The sequence below is a fragment of the Macrotis lagotis genome, chromosome X (genome assembly GCF_037893015.1).
Source record: "Macrotis lagotis isolate mMagLag1 chromosome X, bilby.v1.9.chrom.fasta, whole genome shotgun sequence".
Taxonomy (NCBI): Eukaryota; Metazoa; Chordata; class Mammalia; order Peramelemorphia; family Peramelidae; genus Macrotis; species Macrotis lagotis.
The window spans coordinates 189,359,925-189,373,502 of NC_133666.1; the positions used below are offsets into that span (position 1 = coordinate 189,359,925).

At 43.0% G+C, this 13,578-nt stretch overlaps 1 protein-coding gene across 1 annotated transcript in view; it reads left to right on the forward strand.

Annotated features, from left to right (window-relative positions):
• Window positions 1-8,502: 8,502 nt before the first annotated feature.
• Window positions 8,503-13,578, forward strand: part of TMOD1 (tropomodulin 1) — a 162,354-nt gene continuing 157,278 nt past the window's right edge. The window contains 1 exon segment of the mRNA XM_074201960.1: window positions 8,503-8,607. The gene's annotated coding sequence lies outside the window, so the exon portion shown is untranslated.

Genomic DNA, 13,578 nt, shown 5'->3' on the forward strand with positions numbered 1-13,578 from the left:
TTAAAAACATTATTCTGTGAAAGGGGTTCATGACACACCAAAAAAGGCCCCTCCTCTAGGGAGACTGTCTGAGAATAAATAGGGAATTAATTAGACTGTTAACTCCTTAGCCTGTGATTTTTAATTTCTTTTGCTAATCTTGCGCAAGCACAAACTGCTTTAGGGTTTTTTGATTCACAGTTTATAATATTTTAAAATGTATATGTTTACGGTTAAAATTGTGCGTCTGAAGAATAGTCTGAATTTATGACTGGTTTTAATTGAATAAAGCACTTTTAATTGCTGATTTGGGTGGTTGTTATTCTAACAAATTTTGGCATCCATAATCAGAAAAAAATAAATTATTGCTAAAAGTCACTTTTAAAATGTATCACCTTTGGTAAATAAAAACAAACATTATTGGGGTTTCTAATGTTGCTGCAAAATTAATAGCCCATTGGAGCTGCTGGGTGGCGCAGTGGATAAAGCACCAGCCTTGGAGTCAGGAGTACCTGGGTTCAAATCCGGTCTCAGACACTTAGTAATTACCTAGCTGTGTGGCCTTGGGCAAGCCACTTTAACCCCATTTGCCTTGCCAAAAAAAAATTAATAGCCCATCCTCCTAAAATATTTTTGAGTTATGATGAATATGGATTTAGGGCTTAGTTTCCCTCTTTGAAAATTGCCCCCTTACTGATCCCAAATGGTCATGTTTTCTCTTAAGAAGATAGATACAGAGGTAGATGTGACATTCTCTAAGTCTGTGGAATTGAGTAGGAGATGTCTGGTAGTCTTGTTTCATCTGGAGCCCACTATAGGAGACTGACAGCAGCTAAAAATAAAGTTTTAATTGAATAAAGAACTCTTCTCCAGATTTATGACAACTTCTTTCAGACAGACCATAGGCTAAAGTGGAAGGAATAACCAGGATGGTTATTGTTAGCTATGCTACATGGAGATTAGTTTAAGGAACTGAGGATGAAAAAAAGAATACTTGGAAAGGCAGCACGGGGTATAGTTTTTGTTTTTAAAGCTAGGTTTAAAGAGTTTGGCAAAGATACTGGCATAGTTTGCCATGTCTTTTTCTAGTTCATTTTACAGAAGAAGAAACTGAGGCAACCAGGATTAAATGATTTGCCTAGGGTCATAAGCCAGTAAGTGTCTGAGGTCAAATTCAAACTCAGATCTTCCCAACTCCAGGCCCTGCACCCTATCTACTGTACCACTTAACTGCCCAAGTGGAAGAAAAGTGAGAGGAAATTCCAAACTGATAAAAATTTTTAAACCTTATATGGTAGATTATTCCATAATATTATTATTATTATTATTCCATCAAAATGGAATAGACTGCATTGGTAGTAAGTTTCTCTTCACTAGAGAATGAACTCAAACCCTGTGTAGTCTGGATGACCATCTGCCACAGATAAAAGAGGGAAATCCATGTTTTACGTATTTATTGGACTAAATGACAGAAGTTCCTTCTAAGATTATAGTTTAAGGAATCCCATAGGTATAATTTTTAAATTTTCTGAACCAACAACCAGCACATATGATCTGATAAAAAGTTAGTTGTGGGTTTTTTTTTTTCCTGATTTGTCAATTTGTCATCCAGTTGTGTTCAATTCTTCATGACCCCATTTGGGATTTTCTTGGCAAAGATTTTAGAGTGGTTTGCCATTCCCTTCTCTAGCTCATTTTACAGATGAGGATCTAAGGCAAACAGGGTTAAGTGTCATATAGCTATTAAGTGTCCGAGGCCAGATTTGAATCCACAACAATGAGTGTGCCTAACTCCAGCCTCATCACTTTATCTACTGTGCCATCTAACTAACCACTGATTTGTGTAAAGTATGCTTTAAATTGGGACTGCTCCAGAAAATCTGAAATATGCATGTTCATGGTCACTAAAACAAGACAATGGGGAGGAACAGGTGGGCAGAGAAGAATGTGCAAAGGAGAAAAAGGAGGGGGCATATTAGGGGCTTCAATAATCCATCACTAGCAGGGTTCTGGCGTTAGGCAATGTTCTTTTCACTACCCAGTATGAGATTAATTTCATTGTGGTTTTTCCTTGGCTCACCTTCCACATCTCTGTTCTTATAAGGTTACCAAAGTAGGATCTAGGTGCTCATTAAGTCAGCTCTGCATGAGACCTTATGCTAAATTGGAGAATAGGACAGCAAATAAGTCCCCGACCTTAAGAAATTCAGGTTGAAAATATGTATACATGCAAGCCTATTAGAAACTATACAAATACAATTTAAAATTCAATTTCAAGACAGGCTCCCATGGTGAATAAAGTATAACCAGGAGGTGAATAGGGCTCATACAAACTGCCATTCATGATTCTGCCTACACACACACATACACACACACACACACACACACACATATACATATATATATATACGACTCAGCCCTATGATGTTTGGGGTATGAAGAAACCTCTGACTGCTTTGGATCACTCATGTACGTGACTCAATACTGAGGTGGTACTTTTGTCAAGGGAAAAGCCATCTCTTATTAGCAAGTGATCTAGAAAAACCAATGACTCAGTGGATCTTTAACCAGTGACCCTACTTCTGCCAGGACTATCCAAGTCACATCCCATAAAGGTCAGGGGAAAGGCCACTAGTCCTATCCCCCACCTGCCTTGGACTATGAGCACTTGGCTGCTAAATTCCACATTCTGCCTAGGTGAACCTGATCCTAGTTTGGGGGGCTTCCTCTTCTGTCTTTGCTCCTTTCTAATCTTAGAGAAAAAGTGTTGATCCTGAGATGAGCCCATCTAACCTTGGAGGCCAACTTGGAAGTTCAATAGGTTCAGTGCTCTTGGTTCTATTGCTTAGAACTAAATAGCAACAAGGAAGCAAATGACTACCAATTAAAATTCATCTCAGTCATAGCCCAACTTGCCAGAAGAAATTTACTGTGAGTAGAACACCCTAAAAATGAAATGAAATGCAATATTCCTATTTGGCAGTTTCATATACTTAAGAGATTTAAGACTCAGTCTTCCAGCAGAATGTAATAATAGTTCTACTAGTTTTGTTTTTCTGTCAGTGATCACAAAAATCTTGTGAGATTAAGCAGTTCTTACATCAGAAATAAATACCTGTCTCATATTTGATGAGTTTTGTACTTCTCTCTTATGAAGAAACCAAAACTTAAGCTTAGAGACAATCATTCCTAGGACTCTGGGATGGGAATGTAATCCAGTATTGTGAGAAAAGGAAGCCTAACCCCACTGGTGAGTGTACAGGATCCTGCAAACAGTAAAACTTAAATACATTTTGGAGAATGATGAATAAACACTAGTTTTTATCAAATGCTATTTATATAAATATAAGCATATATAAAAGCATTCCTCCCTTAAGGAACTTGCATTCTAATGGGCATTGACATCTCATAATGCCATTGTGTGGTAGAGATACACTTTGGAAATGGTGGCCAGTGGTTCCAGGAAAGACAAAATGCAAAAACTCATCATTGAGAGCCTAGAGTCTCTCAGGAGCCCAGAGTCTCAGGTTCAGGTGTAATAGAGATGACAGTTTCAGCAGGATTTGAAAACGATGACCTTGAGATGGAAGCCTGGTTCTAGGCAACATGTCAAAAATCAGAGGGGGGGGACTACCCTAGGGGTCCTTGATCCCTCTAGGGGTTTATTTTTTTTTACACAAGAATGGTTCTGCCCTGGCTTCAATTCTGTGTCCTGATGAGTTAAAGAAGCCACTGTGACACTTAGCTCACTAAAATTATAGTTTGTACTAAGCTGCAGGTTCACAAGTGTTATTTTCCACTATTGGGTAGTTCAAGGTGTTTGGCAAAAGCGAAAGAAGGTTAGGAACCCATGGGGTTTTTAAGGTAGATTTTCAGAGGGGAAGAAGGAGATATGAAGGAAGAGAGGAACCAAAGAAAAGAATGAAATGGAAGGATCCTCAGCCAGGTAACACAATCCACTTGGGTAATTCTCCACCACTGGAAACTTTCACAGATTTAGAGCTGTCACCCTCTAGTTAACTATGATCATCTATCTATTCAGAGGCAGGAGGAGAAACAGGATCCTGTGTTGGTCTGCAAGGATTGTCAGAGGAGGCATTAATAAGCAAGCTCTTCCTGAACCCCAGAGTCCAAGGGCCAGGAGAAGAAAAGGGAGACATAGACAAAAAGAAGGAAGAGGAGAAATAAGAGAAGGAAAAGGATGAGAAGGAGAAGGAGGTGGTGGAGGAGGAAAAGGAAGAGGAGGAGGAGGAGGAGGAGGAGGAGGAGGAGGAGAGAGAGAGAGAGAGAGAGAGAGAGAGAGAGAGAGAGAGAGAGAGAGAGAGAGAGAGAATCAATTGACTATTGTGACATTCTAATTTTCAGTTGTGTCTGACTCTTTGTAACCCCATTTTGGGTTTTCCTAGCAATGATACTGAAGAAGTTTACCCATTTCCTTCTCCTGACTCTAGGTCTCCCGACTTATCCACTGTGCCACCTAGCTCCTCATCCTAATAGCTTAGCTGACTTTTATATAATTCATTAAATTTGAGTGGCGGCTAGGTGGCAGGGGGCAGCTAGGTGGCGCAGTGGATAGAGCACCGGCCCTGGAGTCAGTACCTAAGTTCAAATCTGACCTCAGACACTTAATAATTACCTAGCTGTGTGGCCTTGGGCAAACCCCTTAACCCCATTTGCCTTGCAAAAAAAAAAAACCCTAAAAAAAAAATTTGCAAAGCACTTTTACATGACAGAAGCAGTCAGGAGGTTTGAAACTAAGGAGCCTAAGTTCTGAATATATTTGGAGTTTCCAATAGTTTCCAGGGATCTTCACACTCAATGAAATAATCATTTTAAGCCAATTTAAGGTCTCTCATTTATGCAAGAGATTAGAACTATGGAATTTCCAATACAAAATTTGTATTAGGCCTAGGACAGCTTCATCTTAATGCCTCAGGTCAGAAGTTAGTGGGTTTGGGAATGAGGTGATTATAATCAATAGGCACCTGCCAAAAGATGTCATTTAAAGTGTTACATAAATTTTATTTCTTCATTCCCTTCATAAAAGAAAGATTCAACTTTCCTACTTTTAGGTGATATCACTAATTTTTAAATTCCTATAGAAAATGACAATATTTTTCTTGGCCACTCCAATCTAGCCTCTACTCAAGTGACCAAGGTGACTAGTTTTCTAAAGTATAGGTCTGTCATCATTACTTCACTCATTAGTACAACATGAGCCTCAGATATGGTTTTATCAGTAGAACTGACATTAAGAGAAAAAAAAAAAGGCATTATCATCTGTTTTGCTTCTGTATCCTAAGGAGCACTGGACCTTTCCAATTGACTTGCATTTGAAACCTTCCATGTATGTTGTCTCCTCCTATCAGAATATGAACTCCTTAAGACCAAGGACTGCCTTTGGTTTCTCTTTGCATATCCAGTGATTTATGCATAATAAGCACTTAATGCTTTTTGCCTCCCTCCCCATTCTTTCCTCTCAAACCCTCTCCTCTTTCAAACTTTTCTGTAAATCTCATCTAGGATACCACCATCCTTCTAATTACCCTGTTGTGCAATATTGGTGTGTCATCCTCAACTTCTCACTCACTAGACACACCCAGTTCATTGCCAAATCTTGTCAAAGCTTTTGAAAAGGCAATGAGAAGGATGCATAATATTCCCTTCACTCTAATCAACATAATGTGCAAATTATGTCATCATTCATTGGATGTCATGGCCTTCTTAGATTATGAAGGACAACAATCTGAAACTCTGTCCACTCTAATCTAGCCTCTACTCAGCTGCCAAGGTTACTTTTCTAAAGTATAGGGCTGACATCGTTACTAAATTCATCAATGATTTTTAATGACTACCTTTTATTTCTAGAATTAAATGTATACCACCCCCCACTTTGGCATTTAAAGCTCTTCTTAACCTTCCCAAGTTTCCAGACTTTTTACACTTTATTCATTTTTATGCACTCTAAAATTCAGCTGATTAGCCATCTGCCAAAATATGATGCCTCCATCTCCCATCTCTGCACATAGATTGTGTGGGATGCTCTCTGTCTCCTCACTCCTGCCTCTCAGTTTCTTAGCCATGCAAGCAAGAGTAAATGTAGAGAAACTGACCCTGGCTAAAAGAAGGGCTACCTCATTGTCAGAGACTGGAAAAAGGGAGAAGATAAAAAGAAGAGATTAAAAGAAAAAAAGGAAAGAGATCTTGTCTAAAGGTCTAAATTTTCCCAGTCAAATAAGAAAGGTCCTCAGCTAAGAGAGAATGGGGAGAAGTGTGGGAGAAAGGAAAAATGTTCAGAAAACCTTCCATGGAGAATGATAAAAGGTATCAATTAAGGAGGAATAAAAAGATTGTCTTACAATAGTAAGGTCTCATTTGAAGTGTAACTTGAATTTTTAATGTACCCAGTCATTACCTAAATTAATGTTCGTGGTTGAATTCCTGGAATACTGAAAGAGGAAAAAATGGGGGGAAGAGTGTAAGACAAATGAAGGAAGGAAAGAAAAAAACATTTATTAAAGTACAAAACTTTGCAATACAAATTCAAGTAAAACAGATAGGAATTTATATTTTAATGGGGAAAGACAATACAAAGAGAAGCTGATGGGGAGAGAGAGAGGGAGCACTGGTTCGACATTGTTTGGAAATGGCTGAGAAGTATTGGAAAGGCCTGTTTGGGTCAAAATAAGACTAATGTCTATCTCTCTGATAGGGGCAGCATTTCTGGGTTATGGTGAGAGGGTTGTAAGGAGGATGTTCCCAAGAGAAGGCATGGGGTAGAAATGGCATGGAAGTAAATAAATGCTCTTGTTGCTTTAAACATATAATATACAAAGATCATCAAAAGTATACTTTTTGACTGAGATCTGAGACCAAATACTAACATATGGCTCTGTTACTGTACTCAAGCCATACAGTGTTAGACCTTAGAGATGACCTCCTCTAAGTGATTGAGTGCAATTTCCTTTTTATAAGGGGAGAAAGGAGGAAATTTTGACCTAGAGAAGAAAAATGACTTTCCCAAAGTAACACAGGTACTTGCAAAGCCAAGATTGCAACAGATACTCTGGGAACACCTCCAGCATTCTTGCCCTCTTTTTGTGGTTCAGTTGGTCCTCGGAGTGGACTCCACATGACTTAATGGACATAGTTCAAGGAGTCTTCTTGTCAAAGATACTGAAATGGTTTGCCATCTCCTTCTCCAGGGTGTCCTCATTTTATACATGAGGAACAGAGGCAAACAGGAGTTAAGTGACTTGCCTAAGGTCACACAGCTAGGATCATGCAGTGGAGAAAGCTCTAGGGTCTAGAATCTCTCTCAATTTAGAGATCATCTAATACTCCAGAACCTGCTGTACTTGTCAAGAAACTATGGTCCGAGGAATCCATTGGCACAGTAGAGAGATACTTTCAAATACTTCAAATGAGAGAACACTAACTAGTCAAAACAATCTATGAATGTAAGCTAGTACACATCTTGCTAGTGAGGGAGCTGGAACCCCAAATCCCCGTTGCCCAAGTTCCGATCTCGGGCCCCCTCCTCTCCCAGCTGTGAATGCCTCTCCTCTCCCTCCGGCCTATTTTTAACTTGTCAGCTCTGTCCATTGATGGGCCGGATTCATCGCTCCATCCCCAGGGCGGCCTCTAGAAGCAGCTTGTCTGCGGTTCCATAACCTTCAGACATGCGGTCAAACTGGTACACACGCACCACACACACACACGCGCACACACACGCATCACACACACGCACACACACGCATCACACACGCATCATACATACACATCACACACACGCACACACGCGCATCACACACACGCACACACACGTATCACACACACGCATCATACACACACACGCACACACACGCATCACACACACGCGCGCGCGCACACACACACACACACACACACACACAGGCACAGCCAAACATTTCAGCCATACGCTCCTCCTCCCAAGTTCGCGCTTAGGTACCTGAGTGCGCTGCCCGCTCCGCCCTGGGCCCCCTCCTCTCCGAGGGAGGTCCTGGGGGGCGGGGTGGAGGAAGGGGCGGGTGGAGGGGGCGCTGCCAGCTTTAGAGGGCGGGCCAGCCCCCAGAAGTAGTACAGCAGCTGCGGCCGGGCAGAGGCCATCTATAGCCCACCCCTCCTCTCAGATCCTCCTCCCTCCTTTCAAGGTCCTCCCCCCTCAGACCCCCTCCTCGCTCTCAGACCCTCCCTCCTCTCAGCCCCTCCCCTCAGACCCCGCCCTCCTCTCAGCCCCTCCCCCTCAGACCCCTCCTCTCAGACCCCGCCCTCCCCTCAGACCCCGCCCTCCCCTCAGACCCCGCCCTCCTCTCAGCCCCTCCCCTCAGCCCCACCCCCCTCAGACCCCTCCCCTCTCAGACCCCGCCCTCCCATCAGCCCCACCCCTCAGACCCCTCCCCTCTCAGACCCCGCCCTCCTCTCAGCCCCTCCCCTCAGCCCCGCCCCCGGCCCGCCCTGCTCCCCGCGGTCCTCCCGGGACAGCTGCGGGGCTCTTTAGGACCCGCCGGCGCGGCTCCCTCCACGCGTCTCCCGCACCCGCGCGCTCCCCGCCGAGTCTCCGCCCGGGAAAGCGGCACCAGCCACCCCGCCCGCCGGCGCCCCCCGGTAAGCCGCCCCCAGCTCCCTGCCCCGGGGTCCCCGGTGCCCCCGGCGGGCTGGGGGTGCCAGGGTTCCCGGCCGCGGCGCGGGAGCGCGAGCCATATCTGGTCAAAATATTCGGCCGTCCGGGCCGGGACTGAGCCGCTCCGCTATAAATAGCCGCGCCGCCTCGCCTGCTGCCCCGCGCCCCGGGCTGGGGCTGGGGGCTTCCCGCCGGCCGCCCCGCGCCCGCGCCTGGAGCCCGCGCGCTGCCTCCCGGCCCGGAGCTGCCCCGCGCCCGCCTCCCACAGCCTCCGCCCGCCCCCCAGCCCCGGCAGCCCCCGGGAAGCCCGGGGATCCCTCCTCCGGCTGCGCCACTTCGTCTCTCCCCACCCCCAGCATCCTTCTGAGCTCCAGGACCCCCGTCTGCAACCGGCCCTGGTCCTGGTCCACCGGGACCCCAGAGTCGGGGCTGCCAAGGCTGGAGGGTCCCTGGCCCGCTCACGCCAGAGCAGACAGCTCCACCGCCTGCTTCCTCCGGTGCCCCCTCAGCTGCCAGGGTGACAGCCACGACTCCCTCCTCCGGCTTCCTCATCCGCCTTCCTCCCCCCCGGCGCCCGGCTGCCCAAATCCGAGACCCCGAGAAACCTTGGTCGGGTCTGGCGCCGGCAGAGACCCTCCTGCCGCTGCCGGCCTCCTGATCCCCTGCAGCCCCGATTCTACAGCTGGGGAGGAGGAAAGTTAGGTAAACCCCTGATTTAAAGGGAGCTCTGAGTGCCCTCTGAGTGGTGAGGTCTGAGCAAGCCGGCAGGGAGGAGGCGGAGGACCCAGTGTCATGTCAGTGCGGATCGGACGTGTGATCAACTCCTTAAAAAGTTTCAAAATTAGAAGGACAGAGGGAGTGGTCAAGGAGCAGGGGAGAATGAATCGGGGGATCCGCCAACGGTCCATTAAAGAAATGAAACCCATCAACTATGTGGCCCTGAGGTCCTCTGTCACCTGTCTTCCCCAAACCTCCTGCTACTCCTCTCCGCTCCGAGAATCTAAGGGGGGGCCCTCGCCTGCTTCTCTTCCCTGGGAAGAACCAAGGATAATTTCTGCTTGGTCTCTTCTATGAGTCAGCTGGGTGGGAGTGAATAAAAATCTGCACCTGCCTATTGTCTTCATAGATCCCATCCCACGCCCAAGCTGTCTACTTAGACAGTTTGCGGCTTTCCGTTATTTTTCTCTTAATGCTGTGCTATTTAATCAGATTCATAGGTTCAAAAATCCTTGAGCTGGAAGAGATATCTGAGGCCACCTAGTCTAAGGTTCTCTGACTAGGGAGGAAACTGAGGGTCAGGGAGATTAAGTGGGTTGTCAAAGGGATATATTTTAGACCTTAGTATTTGATTAGTACAGAAAAAAATAAAATTTCGGGGCAGTTGCTGGTAGATACTGCTATTAGAAAGAGCATTTCCTTGATGGAAGGGGAATTTGTAGTTGACAGAGTATTTGGGATATATTTACGTTAACAATATTGAATCGCTATACTGCATAACTCTGGGGGGGGGGAATTCGTTCTAGAGGAGCAGAGTCTTGATTTTTATAAGAAATAGCTTAATTGAAAAGGAGTGACTTTTGGATTGACAGGACATGAAAAACTTTATGTTTCTATCTGTCTGCACCTCTATTACAAACGGTATCAGTTTCAGTGTAAATATTTATACTTTGGACCAGTTTCGTGTTTGCTTACTACAGTGTAAAACAAAATATATATTTCTTGCCAGGGAGGTTGTTTTATAATATCCAAAGCTTCCCTTAAATACCAGATTAAAATTCTGGGGAAATGAAAATCAATGGATTATGATCACAGACTATAAAGGTGAATATGAATTGCTTGCCACATGCAAGATGCTACAAATAGCTGAGGGTGATTTGATAGAAATAATTTTAGGACAAATATAAAGAAGCATTGTAGTAACTTATACAGGGAGTATATCATGCAATATATATATATATATATATATATATATATATATATATATATATATATAGTATTTGCATGTCTTTAAAGGACAAGAGAATGGAGCTGTGCAATTTTAGGATTTGCAACCCTAATTTTTCTTTTTTGTTTATTTTTTATTTTTTGGTTTTTACAAGGCAATGGGATTAAGTGACTTACCCAAGGTCATACAGCTATGTAATTTGTTTAAGTGTGGAGGGCCCATTGGAACTCAGATCCTCCTCATTCCAGGGCTGCTGCTCTATTCACTGAGCCATCTAGCTGCCCCCCTGCAATTCTAATTTTTCAACATTAAAGTAAAAAAAAAAAGCAGCCATGCCCTCTCACAAAACATCCTTTTGTTTAAAGTCTGACAGACTGGAACAGTAATAGTATAAATAAAGTCAGGGGTGGGGGGGGATTGGAAAGGAGGGCAACAGAGAAGATGGTGAGTTTGGTTTTTAAACAATTTGAGTTTAAGGAGATAGTTCATATAAGTGGAAATGTTCACCAGGCAGTTGAAAATATGAGACTGGAGCTGGGAAGAGAGGGCTGGCCAGAGATGTAGATTAGGGAGTCATCTGCAGAGAGGTGATAGCTGAAGCCATTAGAGAATAAAAGCTTTAAGGAAGAGTTAGGGAGAAGGGAGGGCAGAGAACTAAACTCACAACTGAATTGTTAGCCATTAAACTCCTTTAGTTAATTTGGCTTTATTGTCTGAATATTTTAGTTAAATATCTGTCAATAACATTTTGTTAATAGGAAGAGACTCAGAACTCAATTCTCTCTTCTAGTGGTATTCACCAAGCCCTATTTGCTGCGTTGATGCAGGACACAAAATCGTTTTATCCACTTTCAAATCCATTTCTCCCTTCCTTGCTTTTTTTTTACCTTTTGTATCTTGCTCTGTTCATTATCTAATTTCTCTTACATTTTCAAGATTGACATTTATTTGCAAATAAAAAAATTTGTTGAATTATCTATAACTTACACTGGGTATGGTTCTCTTCATTTTTAACCATTCATCTGCATAAGATCCAGCAGGAGTCTGGAAAGAACAAGAACTAAGCTTTGGGCTCATATCTCTAACCTTCTCTGGCACTAGCTAAGTCCCTATTGGTGTTGCCATTACTTCAAGGTTTTAGGGGTGAGCCTGAAGTGTCCCTATCCTGCCTATCTTACAACTCTGGAGCTCCCACATGAATGTCTTGCCCTAACAATCAGCCAGTAGATTCAGTTAATTCTTAGGAAGGAATTTATTCAAATGGCAGAGTGAGAAAGAGTTAGAAAGTCATTCCCCTGTATCTGTAGTGATAGTCCCTCACAAATAACCAAAATAGAAAGAGGAGTGGTTATAAACAAAGTACAGTGGTAAAGAGGTACAAATGAAGGGAACAGTCAAGACAGCCCACATCTCTATAACTACACAGTCTTGTTATCCTTTCTTTCTCTGGCAAGTCCTTTTGATATTCATCTGGATAAAGGCTTTTCTGATTAACTAGTTTGCTCCTCAGCTCAGTTGGGCTAGATCCTTGCAGGACTTGGTGTCTCAGCCGGATGGGTCTTCTACTGGGCTACACTAGGCTAATCATCAGGGGTAAACGTGGGAAACCTCAGTGAGGGATCAAAGAAAGGCTTCTGCCAATATTGGACTAAAGCTTATTACCATGACTGATAAGAGCAATATGCCTTAGCCAGATATGGCAGAAGCTTTTCTTTGATCCCTCACAGTGCCAGCCCTGAGGTTTGCTACACCCAGGTAAGGTAGGAGAAGAAGTCTAATCTTTCCCATTTGACATTCCTTTCTGGTTCAAAGATATTGTTCCTTAATGAGGGACCTCTTTGTTTTTTATGATTCTTAGCCTAATTACTCTTCCCAGACTCCTGCTGGATCTTATGAAATTGACTGAGGATGAAGGTATTGAAATGTTCCATTCCCAGCGTAAATTGTTTCACTGGCCTTTTCATATAGAATTAAGAAATTCAAGCCTTAGATCCATTCAAAGATTCAGAAAGTTTTCTTTGAATATGCATTTTATTCCTTAACATTGTGATATATCTTTTCTATTCCTTTTGACTTTGAGTTTTCTAAGTGTTAGTGAGAAAGAAATTCACATATATACATGTATATTTATATTTGTACAGGGGATGCATGTATGTGTTGGTGGAAAAAAACTTCTCTCCTCAAGGGTCTCATCTCTGGAACTTGAATTTGTGGACACAGAGAATTAAGCATAAGGAGACATAAGTAAACTAGATACCAATTTATTAACATACTGAGGTGAACTTTACCTGACTATATACTAATCCTCCTGTAGCTAAATAGGACTTTTCCCACAGGAAAATGATTGTATTGATTTGTAGCTAGACCAATTTTTTTAAATGATCCATACCCTTTAGCTGAAAACAAATTGTTGCTAGAGACTGTTTGGAGAGAGTGAAGGCATCAGAGAAAAGGGGATTATAGTCTTGAGAGAGCTTCCTGCCTATTAAGTCTAACCCAGGTGTTGACAGCCTATGACATGTATGTACTACTAATCATTTTATGTGTTATATGATAAGGCTTAAAACATTTTCCTTTCCAATGTTTTAAAACTTGAAAATATAAATCTTTAGAGATGAATTGAAGGCATAATAATGAAATAACAAGTGGTAGAGTTAGAATGTATGAGCTACTTGAGTATAGCAGTAGGAGAAGTTGAAGGAAGCTGGTAGAAAACCCTCTCCCTACCACTTCCCAATATCTTTTAACTCTACTTAAAAACTCAAGTCATATAAGTATTCTCCCAGGGTGTGCCCAACCCAATGCTTCTGCTCACTATTTCCCTTGGATCATTTTAAGATGATATCCCTAGAGGCAAGTAGGTGGCAATCATGGCTAGAATGTTGGATTTGAAGTCAGGAAGACCTGAATTCAAGTTTGGCCTTAAATATTTACTAGCTGGGCAAGTCACTTAACCCTTTGTCTGTCTCAGTTTCCTGATAAATAAAATGGGAATCATAATAGCAACTAC